The sequence below is a fragment of the Procambarus clarkii genome, chromosome 53 (genome assembly GCF_040958095.1).
Source record: "Procambarus clarkii isolate CNS0578487 chromosome 53, FALCON_Pclarkii_2.0, whole genome shotgun sequence".
In the NCBI taxonomy this organism is placed as follows: Eukaryota; Metazoa; Arthropoda; class Malacostraca; order Decapoda; family Cambaridae; genus Procambarus; species Procambarus clarkii.
Window position 1 is genome coordinate 21,393,542 of NC_091202.1, and position 17,118 is coordinate 21,410,659.

A 17,118-nucleotide genomic window follows, 5' to 3' on the forward strand; every position below is an offset into this window, starting at 1 on the left:
TTCAAGTGCACTTATTATCCAGACTGACCCTTTCAAATGCACTTATTATCCATACTGACCCTTCCAAGTGCACTTATTATCGAGACTGACCCTTTCAAGTGCACTTATAATCAAGATAAACTTTCTCAAGTGGCCAAGTCCACCTGACTACACCTGACTAAGGTAAGACCTTATAAGTGTACTGATGCAGCAGACAGACCTTCTAAGTGTCTGCCGTTGTGAGCCAAAGTATGAGAGTCAATTGCAAATACTGGAATATAACAATGGATAATTCGATTGCAAACCTGCTGAGAAACATATATGGACTCACACTGACTCACAAGGCTAATGGCCTTACACACTCAGACTCACATGGCTAATGGACTCACACTCAGACTCACAAGATTAATGGACTCACACGCACACAGACTCGCAAGGCTAATAGCCTCACACACACAGACTCACAAGGCTAATGGACTCACACACACAGACTCACAAGGCTAATGGACTCACAGATATAGGCCAAAGAGACTCACAAACACGGTTGCAAACAAAAAAATTGAATTCGCACTTCCACACGTTCCAAAAATTATTAATATTCATATTTCCACCCGGAACTCCAACGCTTTAACTTTATTTCACATTTTCTGTGTAGCTTTATAGTAAAGTAGCGAAGAAAAGTTGAAAAGTAAAGTATGGAAACTAAAGCTGAAGTTCAGTGTAATTTGGAAAGTTATATTAGAAAGAGTAAAGCTGAAAATAAAGTTGGAAGAGCGTAGAGGTTGAGAAATAAAGTTGAGAAATGGAATTAAGGAATAAAGAGTGGGAGAAAAATCGTGTTAATATTGATATGGAAATATTAATAGAAGTAGCAGTCATTGGCATGTTAATATTATCATTCTTATCACGGTCTTCTCCTCTACTGAGAGTGCTTATCTTCTTCTTCCTCATCCTATTCCTTGTTCTCCTCACCTCCTTCTCCTTCCATCCATCCTCCTTCCACTCCTTCTCCTGCTTCCTCTCCTCCTTCTCCTGCTCCTCCTACTGTCCTTCGTTCTCTGTCTCTCTCTCTCTCTGTCTCTGTCTCTGTCTCTCTCTCTCTCTCTCTCTCTCTCTCTCTCTCTCTCTCTCTCTCTCTCTCTCTCTCCCCCCCTCCCTCCCTCTCCCAGATCCCCACTACTCCCACAGCAAAATTTGCAATTCGAAAAAAAAAAATCATCAAATCCACGGAATATCACGAATTTTCTCTTTCAATTTCCGGGGAGTCATTAAGAATGTTCTTAGTCGCTGGACGCCTGCTTACCCCTCCAGCGACCCGGGGTTCGAGGCGGCCTCTATGGCCCCGCTGGTGGCCCTGCTGGTGGCCCTGCTGGTGGCCCTGCTGGTGGCCCTGCTGGTGGCCCTGCTGGTGGCCCTGCTGGTGGCCCTGCTGGTGGCCCTCCTGGTGGCCCTGCTCATGGCCCTCCTGGTGGCCATGGTGGTGGCCCTGCTAGTGGTCCTAAAGGTGGCCGATTTCCAGGAGTTCAGAATTCTTATTTCCTTTTGCAATATTGTGTGCAGTGATAGCAGTCAGCTTGTCCTCACAACGTGACTCTGGTTAGTTGTGAGTTGTTTGGTGATGTGAGGAGATGGTGGGTGTTGTGGTGTGAGGGGGGGCGTCTTTGTGAGTGGGGCCGGTTAGTGAGACCGGTGAGTTAGACCGGTTAGTGAGACCGGTTAGTGGGTAGAAATAGCCTAAGCTACGCCGTTTTTTGAGGTGCATTTTATGGTGTAATAAATGTACTTGAACTTGAAGTACGAGGGGTGAGTTTGTTGACATTGGTGGTGATACACGCACGCACGCACGTACGCGCACACGCATGCACGCACACACGCACACACGCATGCACGCACACACACACAAACACTCACACACACACACACACACACACACACACACACACACACACAGTGTGTAAATTGGAAAAAAATATAATTTTTCCACCATTAGTGGATAAATGGAATGCACTTAAGGAACAGGTTGTGGAAGAAAATTCTATTCATAATTTTAAAACTAGGTTTGATAGGGAAATGGGACAGGAGTCATTTCTGTAAACAACCGATGGCTGGAAAGGCGGGATCCAAGAGTCAATGCTCGATCCTGCAGACACAACTAGGTGAGTACGAATAGGTGACAATACACACACACACACACACACACACACACATGAGGGGGCCTGGTAGCCTGGTGGATAGCGCGCAGGAATTGTAATTCTGTGGCGCTGGTTCGATTACCGCACCAGACAGAAACAAAGGGGCAAAGTTTCTTTCACCCTGAATGCCCCTGTTACCTAGCAGTAAATAGGCACCTAGGAGTTAGTCAGCTGTCACGGGCTGCTTCCTGTGTGTGTGTGTGTGGTGTGGAAAAAAAAGTAGTTAGTAAACAGTTGATTGACAGTTGAGAGGCGGGCCGAAAGAGCAAAGCTCAACCCCCGCAAGCACATCAAGGTGAATACAACTAGGTGAATACAACTAGGTGAATACAACTAGGTGAATACACACAAGTAGCCTTCCCTTCACCACTAACACAGGGAACAATATTCTTTCTCCTCCCAAGAGATCAACGAAGTACGACCACCTCTGACGACTGCTGTAGCTCAAGTGAGGTCACGACGTCGGGCTAACGTCACGTCATGTCACCAAACTATTGACATCTCATTTCATGTCACTTATTTAAGTGCTCAACCTCTTCTCATGTTCTTAAATTATTCGCTGACGTTAATTATATATTTTCTCTCTCTGACCTCTTAATCTCAGGTCCGGAAAGTTGAATAACTCTCACTGGGTCGACTCGTTCCCCCCCAGGCTACATGGAGTCATAACAACACACACACACACACACACAGCACACACATATACACACACACCACACACACATACACACACACACACACACCACACACATATACACACACACACACACACAACACACATATATACACACACACACACCACACACATACAAACACACACACACACACACGTAATCCTAATGTTCCGGGTTCGATTCCCGGCCGTAAATGGATACCTGGGAGTTAGACAGCTGCTACGGGCTGTTTCCTGGGTGTGTGTGTGTGTGTTTGTTAGAGAGAAATATATGTAGTAGATATAATATGGAAGAAGAGAGACAGTATGAAAATGATATCGCAAATATAGCCAAGACCGAACCAAAGCTACTCCACAGTCACACCAGGAGGAAAACAACAGGTGATGAAACTTAAAACGGGTGAGGACAGGCACATAAAGAATGACAAAGACGTATGTGAAGAACTCAACAAGATATTCCAGGAGGTCTTCACAATAGAACAAGGTGAAGTCCTTGAGCAAGGAGAGGTGGCAGTAAACCAGGCGGCCTTGGAAGGGTTCTAAATTACCAGAGATGAGGTTAAGAGACACCTGCTGGATCTGGACATGTGAAAGGCTGTTGGTCCGGATGAAATCTCACCATGGGTACTGAAAGAATGCGCAGAAGTCTTTGCAATACTCCATGGTGTATAATAGGTCACTGGAAACGAGAGACTTACCAGAAATATGGAAGACGGCTAATGTCGTCCCATTAAACAAAAAGAGGGTAACAGGCTAGAGGCAATGAACTACAGGCCAGTGTCTTTAACGTGTATACCATGCAAGGTGATGGAGAAGATCGTGAGAAAAACCTTGTAACACATCTGGAGAGAAGGGACTTCGTGACAAGCCATCAACCTAGGTTCAGGGAAGGTAATTCTTGCCTCAGTGGGTTAATAGAATTCTACGATCTGGTGACAAAGATTAAGGAAGAAAGAAATGGTTGGGCAAACTGCATTTCCTTGGACTGTCGGAACGTCTTTGACACAGTACCCCATAAGAGGCTGGTGCATAAGCTGGAGAAACAGGCAGGGGTAATTAGTAGGGCGCTCCAGTGGATAAAGGAGTACCTAAGCAATCGGAAGCAGAGAGTTACTGTGAAGAGTGAGACCTCGGATTGGCGTGAAGTCACAAGCGGAGTCGCAAAAGATTCTGTACTCGGACCTATCCTGTTTCTGATATACGTAAATGATTTCCCAGAGGGTATAGACTTATTGACTCATTCCTTTCAATGTTTGCTGACGACGCCAAAATTATGAGAATAATTAAGACAGAGGAAGACAGTTTGAGGTGTCAAGAAGACCTGAACAAACTGCAGGAATGGTCCAACAAATGGTTGGCAGAGTTTAACCCAAGCAAATGTAATGTAATTAAATGAGGTATAGAGAGCAGGAGGCCAGATACGCGGTATCATTTGGGAGATGAGATTCTACTAGAATCCGAGAGAGAGAAAGACCTGATGCTGATATGACGCCAGACCTGTCCCCCGACGCCCACATCAAGAGGATAACATGAGCGGCATATGCCACGTTAGCCAATATAAAAACGGCCTTTAAAAACTTGTTTAAGAACCTTGTATACCACGTATGTCAGACCAATCCTTGAGTATGCAACTCCAGCATGGAGTCCATATCTCGTCAAGCAGAAAACTAAATTGGAGAAGGTTCAGAGGTTTGCCTCTGACTAGACGAGTACATGAACTGAGGGGCGTGAACTATGAGGAGAGACCACATGAAATAAACCTTCATTCACTGTAAGACAGTAGAGTTAGGGGGGACATGATCACCACATACAAAATTCTCAAAGGAATTGATAGGGTAGATAAAGACAGTTTATTTAACACAAGGGGCACACGCACTAGCCGACACAGGTGGAAATTGAGTGGTCAAAAGAGCCATAAAGGCATTAGAAAGAATTTTTTTTAGTCTCAGAGAAGTTAATAAATGGAATGCATTAGGCAGTGATGTGGTGGAGGCTGACTCCATACACAGTTTCAAGTGTAGATATGATAGAGCCCAATAGGCTCAGAACCTGTACATTAGTTGAATGACATTTGAGAGGCGGGACCAAAGAGCCAGAGCTCAACCCCCGCAAGTACAACTAGGTGAGTACACCATGGCGCCTCCTGGCTGAGTGGACAGCACTCTTGAGTCGTAGTCGTAAGGGCACGGGCTCGATTCCCAACCAAGGCTGAAGAAATGGGCAGAGTTTCTTTGACCCTGATGCACCTGTTCACCTAGCAGTAAATAATTACCTGGGAGTTAGACAGCTGCCACGCGCTGCTCCCTGGGGATGTGTGTGTGTGTGTGTGTGTGTGTGTGTGTGTGTGTGTTAGAGAGTAGATATGTAGTAGATATAACAGAGGAAAAATAGATTAGTAGAAAGGCGGGGTCCAAGAGCTAAGAGCTCGATTCCTCAGACACGAATAGTAAACACTCACACATTGTGTGCCATAAATATTTTTAAATATATTTATTGATTTATATTATTACATTACATTTTTAGTATTTTTTATGTCTTTAAAAAAATAATTGTTTGTTTTTTGTTAATTTCTTTGCTGAGAGAAGGAGGCGAGACGCATGAGAATAGTGCCATGTTGCATGCTATAGTGCCATGTTGCATGCTATAGTGCCATGTTGCATGCTATAGTGCCATGTTGCATGTTATAGTGCCATGTTGCATGCTATAGTGCCATGTTGCATGCTATAGTGCCATGTTGCATGCTATAGTGCCATGTTGCGTGCTATAGTGCCATGTTGCGTGCTATAGTGCCATGTTGCGTGCTATAGTGCCATGTTGCGTGCTATAGTGCCATGTTGCATGCTATAGTGCCATGTTGCATGCTATAGTGCCATGTTGCATGCTATAGTGCCATGTTGCGTGCTATAGTGCCATGTTGCGTGCTATAGTGCCATGTTGCGTGCTATAGTGCCATGTTGCATGCTATAGTGCCATGTTGCGTGCTATAGTGCCATGTTGCGTGCTATAGTGCCATGTTGCGTGCTATAGTGCCATGTTGCATGCTATAGTGCCATGTTGCATGCTATAGTGCCATGTCGCGTGCTATAGTGCCATGTTGCGTGCTATAGTGCCATGTTGCATGCTATAGTGCCATGTTGCGTGCTATAGTGCCATGTTGCATGCTATAGTGCCATGTTGCGTGCTATAGTGCCATGTTGCATGCTATAGTGCCATGTTGCATGCTATAGTGCCATGTTGCGTGCTATAGTGCCATGTTGCGTGCTATAGTGCCATGTTGCGTGCTATAGTGCCATGTTGCGTGCTATAGTGCCATGTTGCATGCTATAGTGCCATGTTGCATGCTATAGTGCCATGTTGCGTGCTATAGTGCCATGTTGCGTGCTATAGTGCCATGTTGCGTGCTATAGTGCCATGTTGCATGCTATAGTGCCATGTTGCATGCTATAGTGCCATGTCGCGTGCTATAGTGCCATGTTGCGTGCTATAGTGCCATGTTGCATGCTATAGTGCCATGTTGCGTGCTATAGTGCCATGTTGCATGCTATAGTGCCATGTTGCGTGCTATAGTGCCATGTTGCATGCTATAGTGCCATGTTGCATGCTATAGTGCCATGTTGCGTGCTATAGTGCCATGTTGCGTGCTATAGTGCCATGTTGCGTGCTATAGTGCCATGTTGCGTGCTATAGTGCCATGTTGCATGCTATAGTGCCATGTTGCATGCTATAGTGCCATGTTGCATGCTATAGTGCCATGTTGCATGCTATAGTGCCATGTTGCATGCTATAGTGCCATGTTGCATGCTATAGTGCCATGTTGCGTGCTATAGTGCCATGTTGCGTGCTATAGTGCCATGTCGCGTGCTATAGTGCCATGTTGCGTGCTATAGTGCCATGTTGCATGCTATAGTGCCATGTCGCGTGCTATAGTGCCATGTTGCATGCTATAGTGCCATGTTGCATGCTATAGTGCCATGTTGCATGCTATAGTGCCATGTTGCGTGCTATAGTGCCATGTTGCGTGCTATAGTGCCATGTTGCGTGCTATAGTGCCATGTTGCATGCTATAGTGCCATGTTGCATGCTATAGTGCCATGTTGCATGCTATAGTGCCATGTTGCATGCTATAGTGCCATGTTGCGTGCTATAGTGCCATGTTGCGTGCTATAGTGCCATGTCGCGTGCTATAGTGCCATGTTGCGTGCTATAGTGCCATGTTGCGTGCTATAGTGCCATGTCGCGTGCTATAGTGCCATGTTGCGTGCTATAGTGCCATGTTGCATGCTATAGTGCCATGTTGCGTGCTATAGTGCCATGTTGCGTGCTATAGTGCCATGTTGCATGCTATAGTGCCATGTTGCATGCTATAGTGCCATGTTGCGTGCTATAGTGCCATGTTGCGTGCTATAGTGCCATGTCGCGTGCTATAGTGCCATGTTGCGTGCTATAGTGCCATGTTGCGTGCTATAGTGCCATGTCGCGTGCTATAGTGCCATGTCGCGTGCTATAGTGCCATGTTGCGTGCTATAGTGCCATGTTGCGTGCTATAGTGCCATGTCGCGTGCTATAGTGCCATGTTGCATGCTATAGTGCCATGTTGCATGCTATAGTGCCATGTTGCGTGCTATAGTGCCATGTTGCATGCTATAGTGCCATGTCGCGTGCTATAGTGCCATGTTGCATGCTATAGTGCCATGTTGCGTGCTATAGTGCCATGTTGCATGCTATAGTGCCATGTTGCATGCTATAGTGCCATGTTGCATGCTATAGTGCCATGTTGCATGCTATAGTGCCATGTTGCATGCTATAGTGCCATGTTGCATGCTATAGTGCCATGTTGCATGCTATAGTGCCATGTTGCATGCTATAGTGCCATGTTGCATGCTATAGTGCCTCCCTGGAAACACAAACCGTAAATGACTCTATTTTCCGCTTGTTACAACTTGTAATAAAGTTGTTACATCTTGGCTTAACGTGTTTTTGACGTATTAGAACGTTGTTACAACTTGTTATATTGGTTCCTATAACTGGTTAGGAGGTGTTATATCTTGTTCGAACGTTGTAGCAACGTCGTAGTTTCGCTGTGTGTTTGGCGGGCTGATGGTTGAATATGACTGTCAAATGCAAGTTGGTGTCGGCCCCATTGACCTCCTTTAAGTAGAGTCGGCTCTAATTGCAATCTTGAGATCTACGTTATCTTGAGAAGATTTCGGGGCTTTTAGTGTCCCCGCGGCCCGGTCCTCGACCAGGCCTCCACCCCCAGGAAGCAGCCCGTGACAGCTGACTAACTCCCAGGTGCCTATTTTACTGCTAGGTAACAGGGGCATAGGGTGAAAGAAACTCTGCCCATTGTTTCTCGCCTGCGCCTGGGATCGACCCCAGGACCACAGGATCACAAGTCCAGCGTGCTGTCTGCTCGGCCGACCGGCAACCTAATAAATTCATCCCATTTTGTTGTTGTTGTTGTTGTTGTCCTGTGATAAGTTTACTTGCAAGGTACTGATGTAGATGTTTACATGTGTAGCACACATTCCAGTTTACTTGCAAGGTACTGATGTAGATGTTCACATGTGTAGCACACATTCCAGTTTACTTACAAGGTACTGATGTAGATGTTCACATGTGTAGTACACATTCCAGTTTACCTGCAAGGTACTGATGTAGATGTTCACATGTGTAGTACACATTCCAGTTTACTTGCAAGGTACTGATGTAGATGTTCACATGTGTAGTACACATTCTAATGGCAGATATGTAGTTTGGGTGAGCTTACAGTCCTTAAATGGCGTCGACCCAAACACCTCTGGGCTGGCCATTTAATATTATATTATTAACAACAATTATACGATATACTCAAATCGTAAACGATATATATTAAGCCTCTAATTGGCCCAGGGGATTACTCGTTAATATTCAATCACCTGGTTGGATAATTTACGTTAATTAACGCGTTAGCTTTGAGCTAAAGTGCTCAATCAAGCCAAGAAAGATAGAGGAAAAATAATTTAATGATTTAAAAGTCTCCATTGACATTACCTCACTCACTGGCAGTAAGCTCTGGCTCCTGGGCCCCACCATTTACATATAATAAGCTTCAGCTCCTGGGGCCCAGTCGGTTATATAAAGATAGGTCGTTATCCTAGACTCACCTTCCCCATATCACATGTAAAAAGCCTTAGCCAGCTTGGCCATGAGAAATGATGATCATGTTCTTAATGAAAGTGAAAACTGCGAGTTCTTATCCTACGTTAGTCAATCCTGATGCGAGAATCATATTCATTTAACGAGTTCGTTGGTTATATAAAGATAGGTCGTTATCCTAGACTCACCTTCCCCATATCACATGTAAAAAGCCTTAGCCAGCTTGGCCATGAGAAATGATGATCATGTTCTTAATGAAAGTGAAAACTGCGAGTTCTTATCCTACGTTAGTCAATCCTGATGCGAGAATCATATTCATTTAACGAGTTCGTTGGTTTTCGTTAGTTAGTGGTTTTATCAAGCGCTAGGGAAGAGAACCATAAGGAGAAAACGCCGAGCCATTAGACTATACAGCACTTGGAAGGGGTCAGGATAAGGATTTGGGATGGGACGGGGGGAAAGAAGGAATGGTGCCCAACCATTTGGACGGTCGGGGATTGAACTCCGACCTGCATGAAGCGAGACCGTCGCTCTACCGTCCAGCCCAAGTGGTTGGGCTATCGAACGCCAGGTTACAGGATGAATCAGAAGCTTTGTGTCAGAGACTTCACGTGGTTGGTGGACTCCATCTTACGACTCGATCTTATGCCTCGATCTTACGACCCGATATTACGACTGGATCTTACGCCTCGATCTTACGACTCGATCTTACGACTGGATCTTACGACTCGATCTTACGCCTCGATCTAACGCCTCGATCTTACGCATCGATCTTACGACATGATCTCACGCCTCGATCTTACGCCTCGATCTAACGCCTCGATCTAACGCCTCGATCTTACGCATCGATCTTACGACATGATCTCACGCCTCGATCTTCCGACTCGATCTTCCGACTCGATCTTACGACTCGATCTTACGACTCGATCTTACGCGTATCAGTGTGGAGAGAATGTTTACTAAGTGGCAGTCAGCCTAGAAATGAATGTTGGGTGATTTACAGCACATCCCTGCCCGACCTTGGGGAAGAATTCATCAAATTGAATGTGCAGTATATTGTATAAATACAATACATGGTGTATAAATAGTTATTTTCGTGTATAAAGTATGTTTATATTACATTCGAGTTTGGTATCTAGTTAGGTCTATGTTGGGTATATTTCTTGTGCGTGGATGAAGTTAGAAGAGGTTCTCTGTTCGTATCCCCCTCCCCCCCCCTCCTCACTAACTACTTCTAACTAACTGGATGACGTAGTTAGTAACGGGTGATTCGAACAGAGGACGTAGGCAGAACACCGTTCGGTATAATAATCGAACATCATCAGTTTTGGGCCAGTTTGTTCTCATCAAGAAAGTATCGTGTCAAATTCTGTCTCTGTGTACCGTCTCGATTTCCCTCTCAAGTATTTTTAATGGAGTAATCATGTCCCCTCTCTCTTTTTTTTCATATTTTCCAGAGATGTAATTTTTAATTTCTGTAGTCTTTCCTCATAACTCATACCTCTCAGTTCAGGGACTAATCTGGTGACTTACTTTTGGAATTTCTCCAGCTTCCTTTCCGTGATTTTCAGGGCAATGAATCTTGACTGGTACAACAAATTCAGGAATTGTTCTGACATATGTAGTAAAAATAATCTTAAATGACTCCTTATTTACATTCCTATCAGCCTTTTTATTATCTTTATGTAAACTTTCTTGACCACTATCAGGCATTTCCTGACCTGTCTTTGACCTTGCTTGACCTCTCTTTGACCTTGCTTGACCTCTCTTTGACCTTGCTTGACCTCTCTTTGACCTTGTCTTTCATCTTTGTGACCATGCCTGACCTTTCTGACCTCTATTGGACCATGAAGGCAGCTGCTATTGGACCATGAAGGCAGCTGCTATTGGACCATGAAGGCAGCTGCTATTGGACCATGCCAGGCACCTGCTATTGGACCATGAAGGCAGCTGCTATTGGACCATGAAGGCAGCTGCTATTGGACCATGCCAGGCACCTGCTAGTGGACCATGCCAGGCACCTGCTACTGGACCATGAAGGCAGCTGCTATTAGACCATGCCAGGCACCTGCTATTGGACCATGCCAGGCAGCTGCTATTAGACCATGCCAGGCACCTGCTATTGGACCATGCCAGGCAGCTGCTATTAGACCATGCCAGGCAGCTGCTATTGGACCATGCCAGGCAGCTGCTATTAGACCATGCCAGGCAGCTGCTATTAGACCATGCCAGGCAGCTGCTATTGGACCATGCCAGGCAGCTGCTATTAGACCATGCCAGGCACCTGCTATTGGACCATGCCAGGCAGCTGCTATTAGACCATGCCAGGCACCTGCTATTGGACCATGCCAGGCAGCTGCTATTAGACCATGCCAGGCACCTGCTATTGGACCATGCCAGGCAGCTGCTATTAGACCATGCCAGGCAGCTGCTATTGGACCATGCCAGGCACCTGCTACTGGACCATGCCAGGCAGCTGCTATTAGACCATGCCAGGCACCTGCTATTGGACCATGCCAGGCAGTTCCTCTATATACACAGTTTATTTCAATTATTTACATGACCCTTAGACGGGTTAGAGTCAGGGTGACCTAACTACCAAATGGTGTAGGGAAAGTGGCCGCTGTTATGCACCAATTATGAATGACACGTGAAATAACAGAATTGTTGGAACAGTTACACCAATTACGAATGACGCATGAGGATATAAAACAGTGGAAGCTGTGTACCGTGGCTGGACAGACTCGGAGTTGCACTCAAAGGTTCAGAGTGCAACTCTCTGAGTCTCTGAGTCTCCTGCAATCACTATTGCATGCTGATATCTCCCACATATTTTCTCAAATGATTGCACATACAGCAACTCCTGATGATCTGTTCGAAATGTGGATTTTTAGAGTGTTTAATGTCGTCAGTGTTTGGTGTAGTGTAAGTTAGGCTCTTGGTTAGGCTCTTGGTTAGGCTCTTGGTTAGACTCTTGATTAGGTTCCAGTGTCTTCGCTGTTTTTATCGTGTTTAATTGTGGGACTTTGTTTTAAACGCCCAAAATTTGCAGTTATTTATACCTACAAGAGTTTATCTTCAGTTCGATTGGCAGCCTCTTGTTGTCCGTGTGGAGAATAGATCAGAGGAACAAGTCCACAAGGGCCGTGATGAGGTTTCGAACCTACGTCCGAGAGGATCTCAGACGCTGCCTTAATCGTCTGTGCCGCCACGACATGGTTAAAAGAATTACAACCGTGAGTTCTACTGCCCTCACATGGATCTTGTGTAAAACAGAGGGACCTTGATCAAAATGTCCACTTTCGAATTACTACAAATGGTCTGAGACGCACTTAATACTTAAGTGGTAGTCTAAGTAAACCGAAGATGCAACAATGTGAGAGATATTCAGAGACACAAACATTGTCGTATAAATGTTATAGAGCTGTTAAGTAATTAACGAGGCACAATTATCAATTATATTACCAGAAAAGATGTCTGGTCTCGTTGATAGCAACGACAAGATCGTCACCTCCAATGTCGACGACAAGATCATCACCTCTAATGTCGACGACAAGATCATCACCTCTAATGTCGACGACAAGATCGTCACCTCCAATGTCGACGACAAGATCGTCACCTCCAATGTCGAAATAGACAAAATTCGATCTATCTGGAGCTGCAACTCAAATTCCTGCTATCCCCTTTTATAATGAATTGTAACTGTATGCAACACAGGTCTATGTAATCACGTTGTTGAAGAATGATTTTTCACGTTCAAGGGCTCCGGGAATGTGAGTAATTACCATCGTTACCCAACCACCTCGTACACCTTCGCTGCTTAGTGTCGTCCTGACTCTTAACTACTCTATAACTACCGCCCACACTCACGTCCGACCTAATTGGCCAGACGTTAATGAAGTGGAATTGTTGAACGTTTCTCAGTTGATTGATAGTGAGAGCGCAAGGTTATCTCTGTGAGTGATGGTGACTCTGAGAGTGCAAGGTTCTCTCTGTGAGTGATGGTGACTCTGAGAGGGCAAGGTTATCTCTGTGAGTGATGGTGACTCTGAGAGTGCAAGGTTCTCTCTGTGAGTGATGGTGACTCTGAGAGTGCAAGGTTCTCTCTGTGAGTGATGGTGACTCTGAGAGGGCAAGGTTATCTCTGTGAGTGATGGTGACTCTGAGAGTGCAAGGTTCTCTCTGTGAGTGATGGTGACTCTGAGAGTGCAAGGTTATCTCTGTGAGTGATGGTGACTCTGAGAGTGCAAGGTTCTCTCTATGAGAGAACCTTGTACACCAGTTGCCTTGTGCTCCTGGCTGTCTGGGTTCGAGTCACTTCTGGGGTGTGGCGTTTTCAGTTGTATATATGATTGGGAACCATTCAAGCTTGTTCGCATATATATATATATATATATATATATATATATTATATATATATTATATATATATATATATATATATGGAAATGTTCGCTTGTTCAGAATCGCTAATCTCCGAAAGTTCATCACCGATTGCTTTGAAATTTTCACACAATGTTCCATTCGCATCTGAACGGGTTTTTATATACTTATATTTATGTCACGTCTGTGACGGAAGAAAACAAGGTCTCTTTTTTTTTTAAAAACTGTGTTTTTCATGTGAGAAAAATCTTCAAAACCTCTTTACCGATTGCTTTGAAATTTTGACACAACGTTGCATTCGAATAGGCGCGTGTTTTTATATACTGATTATATAGATGCCGCACCTGTGACAGGTAAAAACATGCTTTTTTGAAAAACAGCGCCATCTGTTGCATGTAATAGCCACTCACGCTATACTAAATATGTTACGATTCCATTTCAATGTTTCCGATTGCATTGATAAATTTAATTTTCATAAATTTCGATTTATTGTCATTTTTATTTAATTTATTTTATGTGACATTGCGTTGAAGTTGAGCTGTGTTGTTTACCATACCGTTCATTTCCTGAGTATAGTTTATTTTTGTATTTTTTTAATTTTTTAATTTCATTTTTTATCGGTTTTTCGTATATTTCAGTGATGGAAACATCAGATCATTTGATGTTCTTAATTTTCTGATGGGATCATCTGATCGTTTGGGAATGCATCGAACGAGGGAGTGGGGAATGTTGGGGAGGACGAGGGGACGGGAGTGGGGGATTTTGGGGAGGACGAGAGGACAGGGGAGGGGGGTAATAGTGGGGAAGGACAAGGGGACGGGGCAGTTGGGGACGAGAGGATAGGAGAATGGAGAATTGTGGAGAGGACAAAGGGACAGAGGAGTGGGGGTTGGTGGAAAGGACGAGGGGACAGGGGAGAGGGGAATGGTAGGGAGGATAAGAGGATGGGGGAGTGGAGGAATAGTGGGGAGCACAAGTAGACGAGGGAGTGGGGAATTGTAGGAAGGAAGAGGGGAGACAGGTGAGTGAGGAATGATTGGGAGGATGAGGGGACGGGGCATGGACAATGGTGGGGGGAGGACTAGGAGACAGGGGGAAGGTTGCTGAGCCACAGCAACGCGTGCCCGGGTACAGCTAGTATATATATAATACCTTGAAAGTTATGAAGAAAGACATGTAAATGGGAGCAAGTTTTCTCCACAAAGTTACCAACAAAGACATAAATACAATTCTTCAAACACTTGTATTTATGTGATGGCGTCTCCTCCGGGACTCTTCTCTTACTCCTGCATTAAAGTCTTCGAAATTCTTCACTGATGTTAGCTTCTTTTTTTCAGACATGAAGGAGAGAGGCTGCCGCTAGCTGCGTGGTGCGTCCTTATTGGTTGAGGTGAGTGTCCTGGTAGGCGGGTGGAGCGACCTGATTGGTTGATGTGTGTGTGTGGGAAAGGTCTGTGTTTGGAGTCCTGGAGGCTAAGATGACTCCCATTGGCTGTTGCGCAGGTTATGTTATTGTGTGCATATTGACACTTGTGTGTGTGATATAACAGTGTTTCAATTGGCTGAACTCGAGGGATTGATGTGGTCTTATTGGATGAATTCAGGAAGACTGAGATTCGGATTGGTCTTTGGACTAAATCATCCTGTTGAGGTATGCTGATATGTAATTGATGTGGCGTAAATGGGATGATACGGTTGTCGTTGCTACAGAGAGGGTGATGATGTGATGAATACTTCAGCATCATCCACACATCGCATATTATATAAAATCATTAAAATAAGCAGACGATGAGTCACAATAACGTGGCTGAAGTATGTTGACCAGACCACACACTAGAAGTTGAAGGGACGACGACGTTTCGGTCCGTCCTGGACCATTCTCAAGTCGATTCTCAAGACAATCGACTTGAGAATGGTCCAGGACGGACCGAAACGTCGTCGTCCCTTCAACTTCTAGTGTGTGGTCTGGTCATCATGAAAATAATATTCATTGACGAAGAAGGGTTATTGAATTCTACTAATTAGTGAAATAATACAGAAGTTCTGACTTGTTTTCTCAATTTCTGGATGGTAACTGGCTCTCTGACCCTGAATTCAAAAGGTGACCTTCGCCTGTTTTTCCTCCATATATATCTGTTTCATTGAATATTATTGAATAATATATTGAATATTATTAATATTTTATAACTTTTCTGGGTGGGCCTAATGCATGTCTCTGAAGGACGAATTAGTATGAGGTGTTTTTACGGGAAAATAATAAGTTTTTCTTAAGCATCTTCAGAGACACAAGAAAAGAGAATGCAAATGACTTTAACCCAGTAAGATGATTTGCTGTGTTAGGCAAATCAAATCACACCTCCTGGGCTGCTTCCTGGGAAATGTGTAACAAAAAGGAGATCTGGTCGAGGACCGGGCCGCGGGGACGCTAAGCCCCGAAATCATCTCAAGATAACCTCAAGATAACCTATCGTCGTAGTTTGTGTCGATTACTTGGTCAGGATATCTCTGATGATGACGTGATTTTGTGTTGAAATTATGTGAGCTTTATATAACTATAATATAAAGCTATATATAAGATTTATATAAGCTTTATATGAGCTTTATATAAGCTTTATATAAAGCTGTATATAAAGCTTTATATAAAGCTTTATATAAGCTTTATATAAAGCTTTATATAAGCTTTATATAAGCTTTATATAAAGCTGTATATAAAGCTTTATATAAAGCTTTATATAAGCTTTATATAAAGCTTTATATAAGCTTTATATAAAGCTGTATATAAAGCTTTATATAAAGCTTTATATAAGCTTTATATAAAGCTTTATATAAGCTTTATAAAAATCTTTATATAAGCTATAATATAACCTAGTTGTTTGGGCTCAGACAAGCACCTTGAAAGAGATGTTTGTCGTCTTGCGAAGATATTGAAATAATTTGGTCTGACAGTCGCCAGGAGGGAAGAAAAAGGCTTATAGGTGTCATTTACATCTTTCAAAACATTTGATTTGCTGAAAGGAAAGTTGTTTATGAGGAAATTTGCTGCGTTATTGTTTATGAAGTTAATTCTTGCAAGTTACTGTTTCTGTTAATAGAAGTTCATTTGTTCAATGGCTCATGTTCACGAACCAATATTATAAAATTGTCTGCAGGCACCAGGGTGCTGCCTATTGATTAACTACGGCTCGAGGTTTAATAACTTGTAACACGTCATGGCTAAGGGGGCATGATGCGTGTCTGCTGCTAACCTGGACGCTGGTTCGAGCCCATCCGGCTCCAAGGATTGTCTCCTGAATATATCCCGTCTTTGTGAACTTCCAACTGAGGAAGTGACCGATAAATTATTCGTGAACATTGGGAAATTAACCTTAGGTGTGGAAAGTGCATTTCATTTGTAAGGATGCTGCAAGATCTTCTTTATGAGAAGCCATACTCATCGCCCTCACCAGAGAGCGTTCTGCTGTTGGGTCATTTAGGTTCGAATTCCAATGGTGTCAACCACGAAGAAAAACGGAATGTCCAGTGGAAGATGGAAGAAAGAGCCATTGTTTTGGAAAAACAGGATACTGTTTTTGTCTTGAGTGGTCCGACCCCTTGCTCAGTGAGGATGCTTGTGTTGTCTTGAGTAGTTCGTCTGATTCTTCAGTATTCACTAAGTGGATCGTTCTCCTTCTTGAACCACAACCTGACCTGACATTATCACAATTACAGATGATTTCCTGAACAGAACAAATGGACTCAAGAGGTGAAAGACTTG

The 17,118-nt window shown here is 43.9% G+C and overlaps 1 protein-coding gene across 1 annotated transcript in view; it reads left to right on the forward strand.

Moving 5' to 3' along the window:
• Positions 1-17,118, forward strand: part of mAChR-A (muscarinic Acetylcholine Receptor, A-type) — a gene marked incomplete in the record, with an annotated part of 293,681 nt that overhangs the window by 175,454 nt on the left and 101,109 nt on the right. Inside the window, 1 exon segment of the mRNA XM_069304758.1 lies at positions 14,702-14,754.